Source organism: Montipora foliosa, chromosome 13 (genome assembly GCF_036669935.1).
Source record: "Montipora foliosa isolate CH-2021 chromosome 13, ASM3666993v2, whole genome shotgun sequence".
Lineage (NCBI taxonomy): Eukaryota > Metazoa > Cnidaria > Anthozoa > Scleractinia > Acroporidae > Montipora > Montipora foliosa.
Window position 1 is genome coordinate 17106047 of NC_090881.1, and position 25000 is coordinate 17131046.

A 25000-nucleotide genomic window follows, 5' to 3' on the forward strand; every position below is an offset into this window, starting at 1 on the left:
CATAGAAATCGACCAATCCCCGAATATTTTCTGTTTTTTTTTTGCGACGTGACGAAACCTCAACAGATTACGGGCAAGTTTGAGAATTGAGTTACGCAATGATAGATGTCAAACATATTCTTTTCACAAAATTTCTCCCAAGTGCAAAGCATCCTCTCAGAATACGAGAACATCATTCTAAAGGCTTATTCTACGTAAAAGGTTGGTTCTGAAGGTAATTCTGAGAGTGAAAACCCCGTTTCCGACTGAAAGTTTGATCAATAACTGATAAGAAACTGCATGACTTGTCTGAATCTGATACATCTCATCATTTATTTTTTCTGTCAAAAAGAAGATTGAAGAAGAATTGGTTTGGTTGAATGGTAGAGCCAACCTGTATACAGGCTGGAGTTTTCTACACGGACAACAGCCTCTAACTATTATTATTGTCTTAATTTCTGCATAATATGGGTAGAATTGCCATAACCTATCAGAAACCGAGAAACTAAAACTCTAAAAACTTCTGTCAAGGTGACAGACAACGAAATTAAGTGTTTTAAAGAAAATGCATAATTTTCAAACAATCACCTATGTAATTATATTTAACTCATCACCGGTACATGGGAGTTGGGGTGGTGCTGACAAAACCGGCATGAACCGCAAGCATTCGCATAGGTAACCAACCGTCACACTGAAAGTCTTCTTCCAGTAGATAACGGGGTACCAGATCTAGAGGAAAGTACTTACTTCCAAAGGGACGGGTGGGACAGGGCACAAGAGCGGCGAGGAACATGATTCAACGCTAACGATCGAACGCACGAATACTTGACTTCAAAGGAGTGGTGACAATTGCAAAAGCCCCTGAGCTTCCCGAGCTGCCCCACAGAATTAACTGGGCAAAACCACTGCTCAACGTTATCTCGCGTTTAACCTTGCCCAAATTATATTTAGCTACATTTAAACTCATCGCCAATAGATGAGAGTTGGGGAGGTGCCAACAAACCGGTGGGAGCCGCAAGCATGCGCGTACATAACCATGACAATCCTGTGAGCGGCCACCTCCAATTAGATCTCCAAGGTGCTTGGAGGACGAGCCCGCGAACAGGGCAGTCAAGGGACCTAACTCCCAAATAAATACCAAGGAATTACACAAAGATCAAACATGAGAAACAGGGTACTCACCCAAATTTGCGCACTACCTGTCCGAGGCCTTTATTCCCCCCTCACATACAAATAAGCCAGGAGCGACTGAACAGCACACAGCGTGAACTTGCCTCGGCCAATGTGAATTTAGCAACCCTGACAAAAGGGGTCTCTCTTTGAAACTTTCAGGGCCCTGTTCTCCAAGAATGAATGAAGGGTAGTTTCTAAAGAAACTGTGGTGCTGCGTCGGTGGGGAAGTAGTATACAAAAATTTGGTTTTATCAACGGAGTTGATAACGTAAATTGGCCACCGTACAGAGATTCCAAAAGCTGACGTTTCGATCGTTTCGGTCGTTTTGAAGGGCTAACGCTCGAAACGTCAGCTTTTGGAATCTCTGTACGGTGGCCAATTTACACTATCAACTCCGTTGATAACCAAATTTTTGTATACCGGTTCTCCAAAAGCCGATTAGCGCTAATCCGAGATTAAAAATTAACCAAGAAGTTTCCGAGAAGCACCAGCACTGGGCTTGATTCCCCGCAACACACATTGTAGTCTGAAACAGATCACCAACGTATCAGTAAGATATACCTTGATCTTGGAGGTCTTGACCGATGCAGCCAAGTGGGTAAGAAAGAGGCACGAGGTCCATTCGTCCACGGGACACGGAGTGTTATGTGAACGGAACCTTCGGGTTTCCCCAACAAGAGTCCACAATTCTTTTCTGCCCAGAACCGTAAGCGGTCTGTATTGTAGGGGCTAGCCCCTCTGCTAGGAACTGCTGCCACCATGTTTCAAGAGAGGGCAGGACACGTCCTTCAGTACGTGTCTGAGCACAGCTGTTGGAAAGGCGCGCGAAAATTGAACTCCTGCCAATGGGAGCGAGACAGGCGGGTGCTGCTGAGTGAAATGTGAAGTTAAAACGAGCTGCTGCCCTAAGGGGCTTACGTAATAGGAACGTACAACAAGGACTTGGGATGTCCGCGAAACCAGGATACTGACGACGGCCTCATTGTCAGAGCGAAACAGGATATGCTTCCAGAACCACTGGGAAACCCTGACGTACGCGGCCACAACAACAAGGAAAAGCTCTTGGTAGGCAATAGCTTGACCCGGGCCCCAAGCCCTGCTGAACCAATCGCCTTGAAAATAAGCGCTGAAACCGAGTTAGCCTGCTGCGTCTGAAGTGAATTCCATGTCGGTAGTAGCTGACACGCCGGGTAAGAGCCAAAACTGACACCATGCAAAGAAGAAAGGAACTCGTCCGACCATTGCAGGTCCAAGTGGAATTCAGCTTACAAGTGAAAGAGTTGGTCAATCATGCGGCGAAGAAATGCCCGACCGCGCTTCACAACCTTGGTCGCATGGTGTAGATGGCCGATTAGTGACTCCAACTGGTTCCGGGTGCACCACCAACGATTACGCCATGAGCCAATCAGCTCTCTGAAGGAGACTAACTTTTCTTCCGGTAAGCGAGCACACTGTCTCATAGAGCCTAGTTCTATGCCCAGTATGACCAAGCAAGAAGATGGGCCGATTCACTTGTTGGGATAGAGAAGCAAGCCCAGAGCTTGACACACTTGCATAGCCGTTGAAGGCTATGCAGACACTGTGGTGAGGGAGTAGGGCCGGCTGTGATGAAATTATCGAGGTAGTGCTCCAGCTCTGAGAGACTGTGCTTATTCAATAGGTTCCATTCCACCATATCCGCTACCGAGTAAAAGATAAATGATGCTGAGCGGAGGACAAAAGGGAGAGCTGAGTCAGGGAAGTACTGGCCTCTCCATTTCATGCCCAGCAAATGACAATTGCTTGGGAGGACCGTAGCATTCCGATAAGCCACTTCCACGCCAAATTTGGCCATTAGAGCTCCAGGCCCGTATTTTGAAAATGAAACCCTGCTAATGATCTGGTCAACCGTAATGTAGTGCATCGAGAACTCCTCCCTCCTCCTCCTATAAGGCGCCTTTTCCCGGGTTGACCTTTTTTTTTTCCCGAATACCCCCAAAGCTGCTGACCTGCATATTAGGAAGAGGGGGTCAAGAAAATGGCCCAGCAACCCTATTCATAGCTCCCTAGTTGGCGAAATAGTTATCAATCACTGGGAGATGCTTCCGAGTAGACAGTTTGTTCTTCTGGGCTGACTTAAGTTTGTGGCCTCCCTCCAAACCAGTCGAAACCCAAATTGCATGAGATCCAAAGATAAGAAACTGCTTGAGGATAAGGATGGCCTTCTAACTGCTGCCAAAATTCGTCATGTTGGGAAGGCTCACGATGGAAACTGGTGGCAATGAAGGAGATACGGTCGAAATAATAACAGAAAAGACCCAATTACCCAGTAATTAAAAACGTTTTTCCCCTACAGCAGAAAGTATTTTTCTTATATAGCTGTACGCACCATTCATGATTTTTAACGAATCAACGTAATCTTACAAAATGTTGGCTGAACAACAAACGAACATTTCGACTAATAGGCAAACAGCAAACGCACGATTGTGGAGCTATACACAGCAGGGGCGGAGGACGGCTAAACAGTGAAAAGGCGCTTACAATGAGAGAAGGCTAATGTAACGGAGAACTAGAACGGCAGAGTTCGTAGCTGTTGTTGACGTGCATATGGAGTCCGTTTCACTCGCGGGTGCTTTGAGTTTCAGAACGGCCTATGGTTTAATGACGGTTCGATTTGCTTTTTGAAGCATCCCGAATCAGTAATAAGGAAAGACGTTTTCCCTCTCCGTTGCCACGTTTTGAGGAGATGCTGGCACAGGCCATAGCGCGGTGAGGCTCCGAGCACGAAGAGCATCGGTACGAGAAGCAATTGGCGACATACACTGACCCTGATTCCACGATTTGCAAACAACTGTGCTACCAGCTAAGCCGCTTGGCTCCCAACCCTGAGAATATGGTTTGATAATGAGCTTTGCGTGGATGACCCCGCTGCGTGGAAAATGAATATTTGCACGTTCATGCACGACCAGTCCATGAGTTTAGTAGCTGCCGCGTGCTCACGATACACCTGGTCGTACGCGAGCCAAATGCGTCCGCTGAAGTGGCGATGCGTGCAGAGAAGAAGCAGCTGGTATTGAAACTATTGCTAACCTTAAAGACTTAAACCACTTCATCAACGTCTATCATTCGCAAGCCGCCTTTGTTATATTCTTGATTCATAACATCCCGCTTAAAGAAATTTGATTCAAAACAGTTATGTTCGTCTCGGTTTTTATTCACTGATATTCACCTCGTCTTCAGCCAATAACAACTGTTAAGTATTTCTGTATTACAAAAGCAAATTATTATCACAAAGAAGAATAATTGAGTGAAAAACAAAAAAAGACAAAAAACTGAAAAACAAAACAAAACTTAGAGAACAAGGGCAGTAACAGGCCATTTCCGAGTTCATGCCTGCCTCTTCTTAAAAGCGAGTCTAAGTGCGACGTTTTTGTGATGGTAATTAACTTTACATATGAAAGAAAACTAATTATCATAAAACTCACTTTGTAGAGGAGGCAGACGTGAACTCGGAAATGGTATAACCTAAAAAAAGTTGTGAATACTTTGTTGTAGACCAATACAACGATATTGTACATGCATGTATGTACATTTGTAATTAAGACTTTACAAACCAATTCGTTTAATTTGCCATCAGGAACAGCAATATAATGTCTTCATCAATTAAGAATGAATAAGAATGAAAATGCTCTGTGTATTATTTCAGACATGGCCAGAGGTGCCCTAATTAGATGCACACAGATTTCAATAAGCGTCACGAATTCTCCTCTTGCTGTTCTCCCCAACTTCAACAACACTCGTGTCTGGGAATACAATAAACACTTAATGACTGGTCCCGAGGGAAACAGTTCATTTTGTGTTCCGAGAATCTCAATGTCTTCCCGAGGCGCAACCGAGGGAAACATTGAAATTCCAGGGAAACAAAATGAACTGTTTCCCGAGGGACCCGTCATTAAGTGATTTGTTATATAGCACAAAAAGAAAAACGTTCAACGGCAACAGCAACGGCAGTCGTCGGTCAACATTCGCGGGTAACAGTGCACTGTTACCCTCCGATGTCATTGATTTTGCCCTGTTGCCCGCTCAGAGACTTTTGGCGGGAAACAGTCTTGCTGTTAGATGTCATCTGACCTCGAAATAACCAATAAGAGCACACGCTGCTGGGGGAAAAATTCAGCTATATAACAATGAATAATATTAACGTCACAAAGTGTCCCCAAAATGCTGCTTCTCAAATAAGGATAAAAAGCCGCATTTACCCTGGGCCAAAAATAATGCTAATCTTTACCCTTACCTTGTTATTGGAAAGAGGTAGCGAAAGCTTAGACTTAAAAAAGGAAACTTTTTGTTGGATGTGCATCTAATTAGATGAATTTCTGGACCCAAGTGAATTATTTTCCTGGAAAACGAGCAATAGACCTTTTGCAACAAATGACCACATGGTACAAAATCCGCCATGCTGGAGGGCAAGCTCATTATTATTCCCCCACTGGAAGTTAAGTCAAACTTGACTGGTTCAGGTCTCTTTGTGTTAATGTCCCAGTGGGGGAATAATAATGAGCTTGCCCTCCAGCATGGCGGATTTTGTACCATGTGATCGTTTGTTGAAAAAGGCCTATTCAGGCTTTCAAATGAGTTTGAAACTTTTATTTTGAAACCTGAATGAGATGCTACACTCAACATGCTTGATTTTAAAATAACTAATGATATTAATGTTCTGATTATGGGCTCTACTTTTCCATTCTGTAGGGGTATTCCACCATGGGACAGTGCCAATACACTGTACATTGAGCGTGAAGAAACTACAGGTTAGTCGTCACTATAAAATATGCTATTAGAGCAAGGATTCAATCAACAGAATGTCTGGTTGCCAAATAGGTCTCAAACCTGTCTTTGCCTCTTTAGGTGGCCTCTCCAATATTATAAAAACAGACTATTTTTCCAACTTTGGTGCAAAAGTGTTGGACGAAGGGGTGCAGGAGTTTAATATGATTGACAACTACATGTTTGCTGTAGTTCCGGTGAGTAGAATTCATTGTCTGTCCTGTTACAACTTAGTGTTGTTGGAGCGTTGCACAGGCAACACAGAGGTCATGGGTTTGAATCCCGTCAAAGCTACCTGAATTTTTGAGGTGTCTATGAGAGGGAATAGAGCAGTTTTCAAATTAGTGTCGTAAAACCAAAACCAAAGTAATTACTTTGGCCAATCAAAAAGGACGGAGACGATCCAGTAAACCAATCAAAACTCGAAGTAATTACTCGTAGCCGACACAAAGCGCGGGAAAATGTGCACCCGCAAGCCAGGATTGGTTTGCTTTCACTTCTGATCGGTTGAAAAAGTGGCGCGAGAACTTTGAACCAATCACTGGGTGAAGAAATGGTAACCAAAGCAATTTGCTAATTACTTTCGACACTCAATATACCTTTTCGGCTTGTAGATTTTGTTTTCCCAATACAGATCATGTGATAATACTCAGGAGGTTTGGTACTTTGTTTTGTTCATTAAAAAGAGTGCATGCGGGCATATTCATGCTTGCATGCCCTCATTTTACGACGACGGCGGTAACGAGAACGTCACATGACAATAGATTTTAAATAGCAAAAACAATAGTTCTGCACGCCCTGCGCGTGCACGTGCATACATTTCTTTGCCGTTCTCGTCTTCACAACGACGTGAAATGACCAATTTGAGGTCATGTGGAGGACCTGACCACCTGACAATGAATTTTCAATTTTCTCTCTAAATATCCACACCGTTGCCATCAATTCTATTCTTGGAATGTGTAGTCACACTTTCCAAGCCGATCGGGGGGGGGGGGGGGGGGGGTTGAAATCTACCTGCTTGGAAAATGTTTTCCAAAATGTATTTCCCTCTAAAAGGCAAGCGAAATTAGGCAATAAAATACTAAAATTACAGTCATTTTTAACATAGTGCTTCTAGTATTTAAATACATCATAAGGTATATCTTATGAAAGTTGACCACTAACCCTTAAAACGTTTCTTTTATACCCAAACTATTTGGTGGACATGAAATTTCTCCCCAAAAAGCAATAAAGCATGGCCTTTGCCAGTTCAATGATTCTTTAAAAATGCAAGTCGCTGGCTTCTTTTACGTCAGTCGGGCAAATAAGTAAGTTGTAAAGTTTAATTCTATACAACTCACCCTTTAATGTTTTTGGGATAATGGCGAAAAAATCATTGTTCAGAACGCCTTGTCTCTCAGCCATCACAACAAAACATCGAAACATGTGCTTTGTGATCACGTGTTATTCAAATTTGCCCACCAAGGAAACAAAAGAACCTTTGTTTCGACAGCCAATGAGGCTCTGTTTGGCACATTAACGACAGTAGGTGACGCCAACGATATCTTCCCAGATATGAAAAAGTTGTAGAGCGGCTAGCCTGCAAGCAGGCACTCTCTCAGCAGTGGGAGAGAAGGAGAGCCTGCACGCGTCCTTCTGAATTTTGAATGCCACCTCCTGATGCCACGTTGAGAGATCTGTCAAAAATTAGCCAATCAGAGCTCATCCGAAGTAAACATTGAAAAACAGCAAGCCATGCGTTGTGTATATCAAATCGCTCGAGGCAGAAACTCCCAAATACTGTAAAGGAAGGAAAGCTTCGCCAGAAAATCCTAACAACCACTGCAGATGCTGTAAAGCTTAGCTGATTATTCTGTACGTTAATTCGTCGAAGTCCCTTTCCACAGAAAATGTGTTTCGTTTAATAGAGAAATGCCTTTTCCCTGACCTCATCTCCACTGTGTGAGACTCGTCGACCACAACTGCTGCCAAATTTCGGTAAAGCGAAGCGGAGTTATCTTTTTTTAAAATTTATTTTAATGAAATACAGATATTATTACAACTACTTCACACTTGATATTCTAGACAGATATTCTAATACGTACAGCATTTTACTTCAAATTCTTATCGAGTACTTGTGATTATAGATATGCATTTTACTGTTGAAAATTGGAATATTTTGTTTTCAAGTGCATTGGATTATTGCGGAGTTACCATGAGATCGAGCAAGTGGAGCCGCCTTTTCGACTTAACCAAATACTTGCTAAAATTGTGTAGAGTTCCTCTATCGTTAAATCATATAACGAGGCAGCCGAAAGGCCCACGTTTTTATCCAAATGTGATCAGCGATGATGCTTTGTCGAGGACGGGAAACTACCACGGTGACATGAAGTCACCATCGTTGTATTTTGGCCGCTACGAAAAGAAGGTGGAAAAATTTTTTTTTAGAACAATCCTTTCCTTCCAGAAGAGAAGCCATTGCATCGCGTTGATCGACCTTTAATTATGTAAAGTTACAGAAAAATTGCAACATTCTACGATTTTCTCAAACGCATTTCTGACCACCTTATCTCTCGAAGCGAAGTGTCTTTCTTGTTATTGGAGCTTGTCAATGGTGACGTCACTAAGTGATTTAATCTCAGCCAATCAGTATTTTGCGTCCAAAATTTGGACGCGGCATTCAAAATTCAAAACCGTGCGTGCAGGCCCGCGTTCTACCCCCAACCCCAGTCCCTCGGAGGGCCTGCTCGCTGGCCATAGAGCGGCTAACTTATGTACGCGATTTTCTTTACGTTTCAACGCGGAATTTGTTTCCATATGTAGACTTTTTTTTTCTTGAGAGGAAACACCATAAGTCGGACTTAAGTAAATCAAGTAAAGCGATTTTATTTTGTGATAGAGAACGGCGGAAAAACACCTTCACAGCAAAACTTTCAAATGCTTGTGCGAAGTAGGCGGCGGCATGGACCAAAGTACCTGGTGGTCAGTTGCCAGTAGTCACCTACTATTGAAACCTCTGCTCTCTTCCCCCTTTATTTTCTCTTGATGGCAGTCACTGCACAAAGTGGCACCAATTGTGCAGTTGCCATGGCATCAGTTCTGCATCCACATCAAGTTTGTGCGGAACTGGTGTTCCCACTTTTTGTCTTAACCAGACATCCTTCACACTCAATGGGTTTTTCAAGAAGAACTCAGCGCCATCAATGAATTTGCTGGAAGTTATTGAGGAAGGGGGATGGGGGTAAAAGGCTATGGAAATTCAAGCAGGCGGGGGTTTGAACCTAAACAAATCTTATTCGCGGGTCATTTCCTCGAACTTTTAGACCTGTAACACTCTAGCTCTGAAATCTTTCTGTTTTCATATTCCTTACCTGATGTACTTAATGTTATCTCAACGGGTTCTTTCATACTCGCAGAAAATACGCAGAAAACGTGTGACGAAAGGACAAACCTTAAGACAGCCGCCATCACAAAGCTTATTGCGAGATCTCGAACGCCTAACACTATTTGTTTTGTCGTACCCAGATCCCTGCGCGCCACTGAGTGTAACTTTGCGCCAGTTTGGAGAAGTTGACAATCACGGCCCTCGTATATCAGTGTCTCAGGTTTTGACAAAAAAAAGGGCAGATTTTCTTTTGACACTGTACGATTTTTTATTATTATTGGAAGATAACATTTTTAGCTTCTCTGATTTCAGATTTCAATCCCCAGTCGCTAATGCAGAGTTTCTTCAGTTCCAAAAAAAGATAAGATTTAAGCTTATACAAGCGAAAGTTGATCTGTTATACTCTTTTATTGCTTTAATTTAGTTTATTATATGCTCAACAAAATATTTCGTTTCTGATTAGTCAATGACGAATGGCTAAATAGGTTTTTTACAATGACTGCAAAATTCGCGCGCGCTCATTCGCTAATTTTTATTGTGAATAAGCGGACAGACACATAAATTTATAATTTACGCGATAATGACGCGATATTGCTCTCGTCAGATTGAAGTTTCTCGCATTTTTGTCTCGCTTTCTTCTCGTGTTTTGACTTAATTTTGACCCCTCTGCCTTTTTGTTATTGTAATGGTCAGTTTTTCATGCTTCTGTCCTGTTATTGACAATAAATTTCGTCATAACATTGTCAAAGTAGTCTGCGGATAGCTACTTTGACAATGTTATGACGAAATTCATGGATCAACTCGAAACTTCAACATCCCCCTCCCCCCCCCTCGGGCAAAGCCTGGGCATTTGAACTTTTGAAGATTGGATCGTTCAAGTTCCCGCCCCATTGGACCAAAATGGTGTTCAAATACCCTACCCTATCGTCGGTTTTGTCTGTCATGCCCTACTAAAGAACAATGGTCGTCGGCCTCTGCTGTCTTTAATAAAGCCCTCTTGAAGACCTTTTTTGCAAGCCAATCGCTCGCAGTTGTTACATCTCTTTCTTTAAACTCTTCCATCTCGTTCACACACGTGTTTTATAGCTGTTAGCGACTTCGGCGCCCAAAAACAAAATCATTTGAAACCTTACACTTCCGGTTTAATTTTCCCCACCCCGCGCAGGCAAAGGTCAACTTCCACACTGCCCGGGCAAAGAAGACAGTCAAATGCCCGGGGTTTGCGGTTTCCCGGAGGGGGGGGGGGGGGTGTTGAAGTTTCGATTTGATCGGCGCATAACAGGGCAAATGCATTAAAAACTGACATCAATTTGTTAAATAGAGTGCAATACGAAAGTTGCTATGGAAACAAAGCAATGGAGTGATTTTGTTGAGTACATAATTTACAAAAAAACTCGTTTGAACTTGCTCGTGCATTTTCATTAATGGTGGCTCGATTTCCGCAGTAAATTCAATTGATGTTACCGTGGCCACGCAACAAATTTTCACATTTGACAATTACGTGCAAATACGTCAACTCAACAACCCATGCAACGGTGTTCAACTTACAACTGCGCGAACTTTGGAAGGAGGCGTGACTGTCAATCAAATTCACACATCCTGATTGGCGGCCAATTTGTAAAAAAACTTTTGTCTACTCTCACATTAGCGAAATCTGAGGAGAAAATGCAATAACAAAGGATTTCAAGGCCGTAATTTTCCCTTGGCGCCAACTGAAAAATTAATGAAGTTTCCAAACTCAGACGGTAGAAAACGACACAATACCAATCTCCAGCTTCTCGAACAATTTACGTTGTCCAAATCTTGGATGTTTCCCACCTTAAAGGCACTGTAGAGCTCGATCACAGGCAATACCTCCGCAGCCACAACTTGAATAGTCTCCTACGCGACAACAAAGAGAACGGCTGCGTAGCCAAGGGAGAGTACAACTTGAAGATTTCCTCTAAAAAGTATAATTTATGCCTGCTCAATTTTGACAGGCGAGTCTCTGATTGGTGAAGATCAACAATGGCTCACCTCACGCGTCCAGCAATGTCTTCGAGGAGGAGCGCTGGCTCCGGTTCTCGAACAGCGGCTGGTAATCGAGCCTAGATTTATGGTCACTCGTGATATTTTGAAAGTTCTCAAACTTTCTAAACATCACTCGTGCCCATAAATCGCGAAATACATTCGCGTTCATACTATTTCTTATTCATATTTACTTAAAGTATATGTATACTGTATTCTGTTGAATCTATTAATTAGAATAACATAACATAACATCAGTCGGGTACTCTACCTCTCTTTCTCCAGAGAGGCCTTGAGACCTCTGCTTGCCTTGAACACTAATCTCTTTGACACTGATCGCTGTGTTGATTATGGCCTACATAACCGGCTGACGACTTCCAGATCCATTTTACTGTAGTCCACTTTCTCTTAGCAGACACCTCTTTAAGATCGATGGTGATGGCTGGTAATGACCTGACTTGATTTCCCAAAGTTTTTTATAACTCTGTAGAAGAGAGGCGGAGACCTCTCTGCAGTGGACAGCAGACTCCTTTATACCAAATTCTGAACACTAGAATTGAGTTCTTTGCCTTCTCAAAACTAGACGAAACCAAGTTTTTACAAGTGTTCCAGTGCTTTCAAGATCTTGGGCTGTTCCAACCGTAAGAAATGTACTTCCAGGTCATTCCACCGTTGCTGACATTACATCCAGACGCCACTTCACACCATTTTCTTTTTGCTTTTCAAAGTGCAATTATGTGTTTGCTATATTTTATTAGGGTACAAATGCACCATAAAAACCCCCTTAAAGTTTATAGGAAAGAAAATGGATAACACATTCCTAGACAGCTATCTACTTATTTAAAGTGCCGTTACGTACATTGCAGCTAGAACAACCACTCCCTTGAATAAAAAAAATAATAAAAACTTAAGTGTTAATTGCTGTGAATCAAGAAAAGTCCAATGCTTTGAGTGCTTGTTTTCAAAACAGAGTATTGTAATGTTGTAATGCAATTGTTTATTGCAATCTTTTTCATTTGTTTATTAGTTATTGGTGAAAATGTAATGTTACGGACATTACTCTATCTGAATTGAATTTATAGCTTTCAACATAAAATGCCTTTATTTTTCTATTTTGCTTCAAAATCATTCCAAATCGAGACTTTTATACTTGGTCAGTTTCCGGAAACTCTATTTCATAGCATGCTCAATAAGCATTTTTCAGAGAAACTGCTGACCAACAAGCTAGTTTACTTATGACATTTCTTGATGCTCTGAAAGTATTGTTGTTGGCAGCTAAGACCAATCATGGTTAATGAGTCTAAGAAGGTTCTAAAAGCAGGAGCAGAAAGAGTTAGAGCATACAGAGAAAGACTGTAGGCAAATGAAGAAAAAAAAAACTAATGTTTATAAAGTAAGGGACAAATTACGAGAGAAAGAAGGCAGGAAGAAAGAAAAGTGTCCACAGCCCAAGTGAAGTTGCAAGGCAAAAGATGCTTAACAGAAAGAGAGTCAGACAACACAGGAAAAAAAGAAAAAGAGATATGGTCTGGAGAAAAGCAGACAAACTTGTATTCGTAAAAAAATGGGCAACAACTTTGAGTTTGCAAGACATGCTTCGATCGATCTTTGAGCAAAAAGTGGAAACGATTGGCACCTAATCGTTTCCAGTTGTTGCTCAAAGAGGCTGCTCACATCCGCTGGGAAAATCCCAGTCTAAATAGGCAGCTAAAACATGCGGAGTTAACTCTATCTTTTTAGATACATCGATGTTTTAATTTTAGTACGTTTTGTTGTTGTTGTCAAGTTGTTGTTGTAATTTCCTGCCATTAAGTATTTTAGTTTTTTTTTTTTGATAAACTGTTTGCGCGGACATGATTAGATTGTCTGCACATAAAATTGTTCTAACGTTTAACAGTAAATTCTAAGGGCAACGTATATACGTAAGTTCAAATTGCAACTTTGACATAAATTGAAATTCGCACTGTAACGGACACTTGCAACTGAAGATGACCGATGATCGATCGAAGCATGTCTTGCAAACTCAACGTTGTTTTTCATTTTTTACGAAAAGAGAAAGCAGTAAACCCTCATCCCACTGAAGATGCTTCAAAAGCCTATTAAACACCCCTGGCCTTAGGGAAACCTGTAAATAAAGTTTAAAAACATTTATCAAAAATCCCAAGAAAGAGAAATGCTGTTCTTATTAAACTTGCATCCACAATTCTATTAAGAAAAGAAGAATACTGCCCAAGGACGAAGAGGTTTTCCAGAGAAAACGGTGTAGCTCGTGCAACAAAAATGAAAAAGCAACAAAAATCCAAAAACAATAAATCGTGAAGCCCCTGGTGGCAGACTTGTACAACAGAACTTTCAGTCATTTCTTGACAGATGGAACATTTTATTGTTTGCCTTCATTTTAAACTTTTGAACTTGAAATGTAAATCACATAATTTTTCAGATTACGTTCACAGCTTCAGATTGAGAAGTCAAAGTTAATTATCCTTTTTCCCCTCTTCAAACGTTATGACACTAGTTAAGCATTGTGAATAACCTTTGTGTTTTTCCCCCATTAAAGTTGTTACCATAGTAACCTGACATTTAATTTGCTTTGTGTTTTTAAACAACCTAAAGATATTAACCCTAGTTCACCAAAATTGGATCACAGAAGTTCAGTTTCTTGCTTCAAGATTTTGTAATGGTACAAATCAGGACTTACTCCTGCCTGTCTTTTACTTAGTAATTGTTACGGACATAACATTACAGACATAACAGTTATTTCACGATATTTTTCTTAAAATTGAAATAAGTTAATTAAAAGATAATAATAAATGCTGAAATGGTGGTCTTAACAAACTAAATGAGCAGCAACAGTAGAATAGCCAGCAGAGCCAAATCATGCATGCAACGTGCAATGAAAAAAAAACCGACTTTTCGTTGCGGACATTACATTATCCCTATAAGGGTTATTAACGAGTTAAAATCATCAAACATTATACAAAACTCTGAATTATTACAGGGTAGAGAAACAACACTGCAGACCTACTTTTATATCTGTGTTATTCCACTGGACCAACTTTGGCCCATCAGTTCTCAGTTCTTCATGAGGCCAAAAGTTCCTTTTTTTTGCATTCTCATATGGAATGACTCTTCCCTGCTTCCAAATTGCTTTGCACATATTTTATGTTTTAAAATGATGTCTTAGGAATGTAATCTGTTAAAATTAATGATATTTCTTTACCTCTTCATGATGCAGACTCCTTTTTAAGGGAGATACCTTGGGCTAGTCCAGAGGGCTCCTCTTTATTTACGAAGAGATGTAATTTCGTTTACAAAAATTATATTAACAATGTCGTTCCTTTGTTTTTTTATTATTTTTTTTCTCAGCAATCAGGATCTGTTTCTTTGACGTTGAAGGTGTCCGTAAACCGTTCTTCATTCCAGACAGCTCAGATTCCAACTGCAAGTCCAACAAGGGTAAGCATAGATTCTTGTATCACTTGTAGCACCATAGCACGAATCTCTTGATGAGGGACTTATTAAAAAGAAAACAATCATTTTTAAAATCAAGAATTAAATGCAAACTGGTGAGAAAAAATGGTGTTGATGTTTCGGTACATCAAGCAGGACTGTCTTCAAGGGCGAAGAGCCAGAGTGACAATTAGAGAAAACGCCACAAAATTACAATTTTGCACACCCTCTGTTTGTTTACTCAAGAAACTATGACATCTATGAATAAAACATGTTCATTGATACTTTTTTTTTTTTTTTTTTTTTTTAATAAAAACTAACGATAAAAAGTCACGACGTTTCGACCCCTCGGAGGTCATTTTCAAGTGAGAATAAAAGTTTTAAGAATTAGCATAAATATGTAAGAACTAGATAAAAATGCGGTGAACGCCGAAATGTGATAAAATATGTACAAAAGTGTAAAAAGTGCTAAAAATATATGGAGTAATGAACGGTAGCTAGAGAAAAACAATACACAAAAAAATAATTAATTACAAGAACTGTTCTAAACAAATAATTTGGCGCGGATAGAGTCACACTGTTTGTTTAGCGATGGTTTCAGTTCTTTTATAAAAAACATTTCAAAAACAAGACAATCAAACTTGTTCTGGCACTTTCTCAGGATTCTAAAACTCTTTGCGATGTTGTTAGGTTCCAATGCATGTTTCTCTCTCAGATGGTCGCCGATGGTTGCCCCTTTGTGCTCTTCAATGCGCTGGTGAAGGTGCCGGCAGGTATATCCGACATAACCTGTGTCGCACAGGTCACACTTGAATTGGTACACAACGCACTGTTGGCTTACAAGGGGTGGCTTCTCTTCACGGACCCGGATCTCTTCTTTGATCTTTTTGCTCGTGTAGACAGGGGTAATATCCGCACTGATCTTACGGCTTAGGTCGGCAAGTTGTCTCCGTACGGCGTTCGCAGATTTTTGGTCCTTGAAGGGCAACACGACTCTGATTGGGTCCCCACGCTTCTCATCAACGTGGGTGCGTGATTCCTCGGAAACTTTTGAATCAACGAAAAGGCGGATGGTGGACTGCACATGATCTTCAGGATAACACAGACGGGAAAAGATCTCTTTGAGGCGTTCACATTCCTCGTGAAAGGCCTTCCATGTAGACGAGAGCTTAAACGCACGGTTAAGCATGGTATTTATCAGTGACCGTTTATATCTCGCGTCAACGTGGCTGTGATAATGTAACAACAGTCCGGTGTCAGTTGGTTTTCGGTACACCGTTGTGTTCAGGTAGCATCCATTCCTGATTACGTTCATTCCAAGAAAGGGTAGTCACCATTTTCTTCGAGCTCCATTGTGAAATCAATAGAAGGGTGACTGTTGTTTAGTGTCGTTAAGAAATCTATAGCTGCTTCAACATCAGGCATTGCGCTAAGGGTGTCATCAACATAGCGCTTGTAAAAGGCGGGCATCTTGTTTTCTGTTTCCAGCTGTTTCTCGATGTTACACATGAAGGCGTTTGCCATGAGAGGCCCCAGCGGCGAGCCCATTGCCACACCGTCCACTTGTTCGTACAAGTTTCCTTCAAACTGGAAAAGCTGATTTTTGGTGGCGATTCTTAACAGAAAGTTGGTGTTGTGTAGAGGGTTAAACTTTGCACTGCCACAGCTAATATCATCAAGAGAAATCCATGCAACGTTTGAGAAGGCTTACTGGAAACTAGAACCGAAACTCGAAGACAGCAACGAGAGAGAACTAGCAGCTGCAACACTGCGATCTATTGCACTCAATTACAGCGAACGTAAAGGTCCAACACCACCGAAAGCAATGCTGAGAGCAATAAGTCAAGTTAAGAAGAGGGATGACATTGTTATCACAAAGCCGGATAAAGGCTCAGGCGTGGTTATAATGGATAAATCTGACTACGTACGTCTGTTGAAAGAATCATCCATTAATGACGAAGAAAAATTTGCACCAGTAAGCCTTGAGAGACCAAGAACACGAGGTAGACCTCCGAAATTTTACCATCCATTACTCCAAAAGGAGAAGGAGTTGACGTCGACTGTACAAAAGATCCTACCCAAAAACATCGCCGACTCAGTAGTCCAAAAGGGTTCCAGGCTCGCACATCTGTACGGTCTTCCTAAAACCCACAAGAAGAAGTTAGCCATGCGTCCCATCTTATCTGCCACAGGAACATACAATTATTAACTTGCCAAGTGGCTGGACGAAAAGCTAAAGCCCTTGTCCGTCAACGACCATACCGTCGGTGACATTTTTGTTTTTGCTGACGAACTCCGTGAAATGAAAATCAAAGAGCATGATGTTTTGGTGTCGTATGATGTGTCATCACTCTTTACTAATGTTCCTGTGGACGAAACCATTGAGAGTATTGCAGAGAGAGCCTTTGAGAACGACTGGTTCAACAAAGAACACGATCTTAATATCACGAAGCAGGCCCTGATAGAACTGTTAAGAATCGCCACCAAAAATCAGCTTTTCCAGTTTGAAGGAAACTTGTACGAACAAGTGGACGGTGTGGCAATGGGCTCGCCGCTGGGGCCTCTCATGGCAAACGCCTTCATGTGTAACATCGAGAAACAGCTGGAAACAGAAAACAAGATGCCCACCTTTTACAAGCGCTATGTTGATGACACCCTTAGCGCAATGCCTGATGTTGAAGCAGCTATAGATTTCTTAACGACACTAAACAACAGTCACCCTTCTATTGATTTCACAATGGAGCTCGAAGAAAATGGCAGACTACCCTTTCTTGGAATGAACGTAATCAGGAATGGATGCTACCTGAACACAACGGTGTACCGAAAACCAACTGACACCGGACTGTTGTTACATTATCACAGCCACGTTGACGCGAGATATAAACGGTCACTGATAAATACCATGCTTAACCGTGCGTTTAAGCTCTCGTCTACATGGAAGGCCTTTCACGAGGAATGTGAACGCCTCAAAGAGATCTTTTCCCGTCTGTGTTATCCTGAAGATCATGTGCAGTCCACCATCCGCCTTTTCGTTGATTCAAAAGTTTCCGAGGAATCACGCACCCACGTTGATGAGAAGCGTGGGGACCCAATCAGAGTCGTGTTGCCCTTCAAGGACCAAAAATCTGCGAACGCCGTACAGAGACAACTTGCCGACCTAAGCCGTAAGATCAGTGCGGATATTACCCCTGTCTACACGAGCAAAAAGATCAAAGAAGAGATCCGGGTCCGTGAAGAGAAGCCACCCCTTGTAAGCCAACAGTGCGTTGTGTACCAATTCAAGTGTGACCTGTGCGACGCAGGTTATGTCGGATATACCTGCCGGCACCTTCACCAGCGCATTGAAGAGCACAAAGGGGCAACCATCGGCGACCATCTGAGAGAGAAACATGCATTGGAACCTAACAACATCGCAAAGAGTTTTAGAATCCTGAGAAAGTGCCAGAACAAGTTTGATTGTCTTGTTTTTGAAATGTTTTTTATAAAAGAACTGAAACCATCGCTAAATAAACAGTGTGACTCTATCCGCGCCAAATTATTTGTTTAGAACAGTTCTTGTAATTAATTATTTTTTTGTCTATTGTTTTTTTCTAGCTACCGTTCATTACTCCATATATTTTTAGCACTTTTTACACTTTTGTACATATTTTATCACATTTCGGCGTTCACCGCATTTTTATCTAGTTCTTACATATTTATGCTAATTCTTAAAACTTTTATTCTCACTTGAAAATGACCTCCGAGGGGTCGAAACGTCGTGACTTTTTATCGTTAGTTTTTATTACAAAATCTATATCTAAAAGACTTCTGATTAAGATCATTGATACTTACTTTTTAATAATTTGAATATAATTATGCTACATGTCTGCCCACTTATAACATACATGTGTTCATGGCTATTCCATACAAACCAGGATTTCTTTGTCGCTGATGCCTCAGAAAATCAAGTTTTCCTGGCTGTTGCTCGCAGTGCAAGAACAGCTCACCTGTACATTTCAGACACAACTGGAATAAAGTACAGCTTGTCGATGGAAAGAGTGCTCTATTTTTCACAGAGCACTTCAGTGCCATGGCTGAGGTAATTTAACCTACCACAACTCTATTAAATCTCCTTAAAGTTTACACTTGCTCAAAGATCTCGTACAGCATTCCTTAACCTTTCCTGCTCACTGGTTTATTTACGATAAAGCAGAGCATCAAACAACTCTGTAGAAGTCTTTGTGCTGCCTGCCTGCCACAATTTCAAATCGTCAGACTTTCATCACAGGATAAAACTTTTTTTTTTGTGATAGAGGTGGCATTATCATAACCTTTTACTCATTGGCAACCAATCTCACAATTTTGTACTAATTTCTCTGTGGTAACCTACAGAACCCACATTCTGGTCTCTAAGGTTAGGGGCCAAAGTTCCGGGTATTACCCTATTGGATTCTTGAAGTCCTAATTTGTTTCATCTTATAACTGTGTGTAAAACAAAAATGTTCTTTCACGAAGGGGTGGGTAATTTTTTAATGTGGAAAGAGAAGTCATATTAGTTCTGATTGTGAGCCCTCTCTGAAAGTGTTCATTGCATCGTGTTCCTGTATTAGTACTAATTTAATAAAAATCTGTCTTATGTTGTTGAAATGTGATTGCCATCACCTAGCGTGACTCGATACGACGTGTCTCCCATCCATCAATGACCATCATTGCCATGGGGACACATATCTCTTAGGCATACTGCAACTAACCTTTGACACTACTTAGCTTGTAATGAAGTGGTTTCAATAAGTACTGACAACCGATGAAAGGCTTTGGCTACTTCACGTAGAGAAATTGGCTACTTTTGTTCTTAAATTAATTGATTCTTTCAAACCTAGGATCATAATTTATTCTGACTACGATAGCTGTCTGTAAGTTACTCTACTCAAACCAGCCGCTAACTTGAAATTAACTTTTATTTAAATCTCTGCAACAGTGTATGTGACATAAAGAGCACGATTCAGGGTTTGTACAGGTCATTGAAATCCTGGAAAGTCGTGAATTTCCAATAATTATTGTAAAACCCAGGTCTTGGAAAATAGAAACAAGTCATGAAAATCCAAATAAATTAGATCTACCCAGAACTAAGACAGTAAAATTATTGTCTTTGGAATATTTGCATGCTGTTTTCTTGAGCACCCCATTTGATATTTTGGGCCATATACATTTCGGGGTTTCGTAGGTCATGGATTTTGTCTTATATGACCCGGGAAAGTGCTGGAAAAGTCAAGCAATTTAGGGCACAAAAAGTGTACAAACCCTGGATATTATAAGTTGTATAACAGTTTGCACTTGGAGTTCTCAGCCCTGCTAAAGTAGAATAGCAATCCAGTAATCACATTTAATTTATACACAGTCACTTGCGACGGAGATTACTTAACCCATTGACACCTCACATGCCCTAGCTAGGACACCCACAGTTGACGAGTAAAATCGCCTGGTTTTAGAAAAAGTAAGTCTCACTCCCAGGGGTCAATTGGTTAAGGCGAGATTTGCCATCCATAAAGTGGGGTGTGCAGCTGTGTTAAAGTAATTACATGTAGAGTACTATTTTGGGTTTTAGCAGTTGAAATACACATTTCCAGTCACCAAAAACCACAACTAAATTCAATGCCATCACTTAAGGTAATGGAGACCCGCAGTGTCCAGCAGTGTGTAGGCAAAATGATGGGATCTACATTGTACATCACAAGTAGTTGAATTGTGAGAAGATCATGATTACTTGTCAATGAGTATTGCTAAGATTATTTATTTTCCTTGCTTGAATTTGTACCAGGGAATACATACATGACAGATTTGTTGACCTGCTCAAGGTTAAAGGACTCAGAGGGGTATACATTGCCAGTCATCTTACTCCAGATCGTGTAGGAACTCGACGTATCGTCACAAAGATAACATTTGATAAGGGTGGGTTCTGGCAGCCAGTTGCAGCTCCTAAGGTGGACAGTAATGGAAGGGCTTTGAATTGCAGTTTGGTAAGTGAAAGTTCTTTTTGTTAATCGGTGAGTTTGAGCTTGTGTGCGTGTGTGAGAAAGAAAGAGAGTGAGAGAAAAAGGGAAAAGCCAATCATGCTGTCTTAGAGAAAATCTTACAGTTTACATTAATGTATGTACATAAAAATAGGTTAACGATAATAGAAAAACTATATTCATTTAAAAGTTAATGCTGAAAGGAAGAACTGTAAGAATCTAAAGGAGCCAACTTACAGGTGAACATTGTGTATTACAAAAAAGAAGGTGTGGCATTGATCTTAAATCATGTTTGAAACTGGATTAGAGACAAGCAGCAATATCATTTCTCAGGCTACTTTAGTATTGCAGCAATAAACTTGAAAACCTTGAATGGAGAAAATTGAACTTGAACTTTAAAGTGAGTATTGATTATAACCTTAGTTAGAACGTATCTTCTACAGTTCATGTAATAAATTTATTATGTTGAACACTGAGTTTTCTTCCCCTTGTGTATTGTATAAATTATTTTATAGTGTACGTTAAATTTACATTAATTTTTTTTTTATTCGTGTATGCTTTGTTTAATAATAATTGGCAGGATTCTGAAGCCCTTGAGACACAGAAGCCCTAATTCAAATGGAGCAATTTACCTGTTACATTACGCACATCCCCTTCAACAACTCTTCTTTTATTCTATAGCCAACCTGCTCACTGCAACTGTCTCAAAAGTTTGGGTCCTACTTCAGGGACACTCACTTCACACCCGTGAAATCCTGGAGAAAAGCACCTGGAATTATTATGGCAACAGGTAATTCAGTGATCAATTTAAGATTCTAATATGTTTTTGAGATTAGAACTCACTGAGAATTGTCATTATGGATAATCGAGTAACTTACGAAGAAATATTAGACTCCCTGTCGAAAGGCATGCTTTGGGCGCGTTTCTGTTTTTATTCTGCTTGATGAAGCCACTCGGGAGAAATAAGCGACAATTTGTGCCCTTTCCTACAAGCGAACGGAGAAGAAGTTGGCTCGAAGAATAGAGAGGTATATTTCCAATAAAGAAAACAACGCGCGGCTGCAACACTAATTAAAGTTAACGCGGCCCTCATCACAACAGCGATTCAAATATGAAACAGACATCGATAAAAATCATATTTGTCTTGGATTCTTCGTTCTTGTAAAAAGGGCTGGGCGTTTGATTTTTTATAGCAATACGAAAAAAGAGATACCTTTATTTTGTTCGATACTAATATGTGGCAACCAGTTGTTCATAAAGACTCTGCTGCAACCGTTGCAATCGAGTCACGTACACAAACGGCCTTTTTTGTCAATACCAGGAACGTTCGACCCCGACATATGAAAGCGTTATAAGACATAAAATCATTTCAGTCATATCTTGCCTGATATAAGATCAAGATTTCCGAAACAATTTCCGAAAATATTAACGAGAAAAAAATTCAAACAGAGAGGAGAACAAATGTAGCTCACTCAGTACAAACAATGACCAGCGGCTTCAGCAAATGAAACTCGGACTACAGTGATCCCTAACTGACTTCCTTTGGTCAGGTCTCTGAGGTTTTCATGCGAATATATCTGCAAATTGCCATCGTCACTTCAACACGGTCCAACTGCTCAGTTATCCACTGGTGTTTTTCACTGTTGACATGGCGAATTCGCGGCCGATATATCAATAACAATCAATAACGACAAAACTACCGATTAGCAAAAAATATACACATTCCAGGCAAAAGGAATAATAACACTATTACTATAGTACTAATTCAGCCTTAAATTCAAACAATATTCCTCCGATTGCGATGGATTGAATACAAGGTAGAGACTTATGACGGTCAATGGCTGGTTTCATGCTCCACGAAACCTGAGTTGAGGCGCGTTATGTATGCGGTTCGACAGAGAGTCTTTAAAATTCACTTTTACAATAAGAGAAACCTTGTGCAAGCTTGAACAGGATCCAAACACATGATGCTTTAATGAATCGCAGCACACTTCATGCTTGACAACTCTGAGTCCGGTTCAGTGTACTTGTGAGAATGACTGGGTTGTAGGTTTGAATTTACACATGGGACATGTACATTAATGGTAGGGCATGTAACTGGTATTATGTGGAATTTTCCAGTGGTTGAGTAAAACAAAAGATATGGAAACTGTTTTACTCGCACGACGCTGGGGTCTAGCTAAAGGTCCGATGACCTTTGGCATGCAATTGTTTTTGTTGCGTCCACCATAACGGACCGTTTTCTACCCAACCGGGAAGAGATAGAATTTTCGATTTTGCGCTTGTATTTTTGGCACTGACGTCTGTATTACTATTGTTTAGTTTGCCTGAAGCTATTTGTATACATACTGATATATAATTTTACATGAACTGTATGTTTTTCATTGTGGATTTCAATAAATGTCTGGCTGTGGTATTCGGCTTGGCATAGCTGCGCTACCAGTGGTGTCTGAAAAAGAGGTCAGGTCTTATTTTTTGTGTCCTGCTTGGGATAGATTTCATTCTCAGTTGTTTCCAAGCAACTACACGTACCATGTAAAAAAGACCCTGTCTCTCACACAATCTCAAAATCATTTTAGTACCTCTCAAAAGATATTTGAAGTGATTTTTGTTGTGGATATTAGGTGAAAGTGAGCAGGAATGGCGCATTGGTGAGTGCACTTGCCTTCTACCAGTGTTGTCCGGGTTCGATTACCAGAGTTAGCGTCACATGGGGGTTGAGTTTGTTGTTTCTTTGCTTTGCTCCGAGGTACGAGGTTTTTCTCTGGGTAATCCTGAAAAACGAACTTAAGTGTCTTATAGGTTGATTTGGTGTCATCGGATTTCTGTACAGTGTCTCCAATTATCGGTAGTGCCCGAGCGCTAAATACAGTCGACACTTGTTGTTGTTGTTATTATTATTGTTATTATTATGATTGTTATTGTTGTCTTTTTTATCACAGTCTTTGCTGGTGTCTTTTTGTGCGTCAGCCGGGCGCAAACCATGCACCTGGAGCATCGGTCACGCAAGTAAATTATCCTGTTCATAAACTAAGCACCTTTCTGAGGTTTATGAACAGAATAATTGACTTGCGTGACCGACTTGCGTGACTTCTTCTTCTTCTTCTTCTTCTTCTTCTTCTTCTTCTTCTTCTTCTTCTTCTTCTTCTTTTAATTATTATTATGGTGATAATGATGATGATGATGATTATTATTGTTATTATTATCACTATTATTATTATTATCCTCTTTTATACATTTTGTTCTCCTCTCTCACTTGTATCAGATTCATTATCGCCTTTTCTCTCTCAAATCTGACTGCATTATCTCTCAAACATTGCGCTGTCTTTGGATTTATCATTGTACCTTTCGTTCCAGGTCTCCTTAATTCGTTGCATAAAACCTCTTCCTTTCTTTGTTCCATCTCCGTCATCCTTAAGTAGGTTGATTTTAATTTTCAGTGTCTATTCGGCAATATTGGTCCTTTTGCCACATTCCGATCCTTGATGTTATCACCGTCGCCGTAGATTCTTACTCCTATGTCAACTCCTACATTGTTTTCCTTCATCTCCTTTTTGAATCTTATTGCGTTGTCCGGTAAAATTCTGCTTAGAATCATAGAAGCTCTTTCTGGAATTCGCTCATACCATCGTCTTTTCATTCTATTCGTAAATCCTATTCCTTTCACTCTCTCTTCATTATTAATCTTTAGCACAAATTGATTGTTTTCATCATCATATGTTAATAAAAGATTTTCACTTTAAGCGCCCTCGATTGAGTCAGCATTTCTTCGTATTGCTACATTAATTCTCAGAAGTGCTCTACTGTTTTTTGTTTCTGGTTGACGTTGATGGTTACCTACGCTATGGACAGGTTGGTAGTCCATCCTGTGCTCGGTTCTCAGCTAGATAAAGCTTGTACTGATAGGTATTGCCACTTCCCAACTGGTACTGTTCGTGACCTCATTGCGCAGCGGTTATTCAACCCTCGGCACGATTAATTAACACCACTGGGTTGCCTGCTACAGCTGAAGAGCGCTGTCTGTCCTGTGTCGTAGCCCTAACAGGGATGGATAAGGGGTTGCTAACACACTAGCCAAAGGTGCTACCTCAGACTCCATGGAGGGTGAGATTGTCCATATAATTCCCTTAGCAGGGAAACTGGGAAAATGTTTACTTCTTTTCCGTACTACATTTGATACAAAGGTTAGGGAGTTTCAATATAAAATCCTCAATAACATAGTCTTCACTAATG

General features: G+C 40.7%; 1 protein-coding gene and 1 pseudogene across 4 annotated transcripts in view; both read left to right on the forward strand.

The window, feature by feature from the left end:
* LOC137982517 (uncharacterized) overlaps positions 1-25000 on the forward strand; it is a 313756-nt gene that overhangs the window by 56469 nt on the left and 232287 nt on the right. The window lies entirely within an intron of this gene.
* On the forward strand, positions 16655-18324 carry LOC137982526 (uncharacterized; annotated as a pseudogene).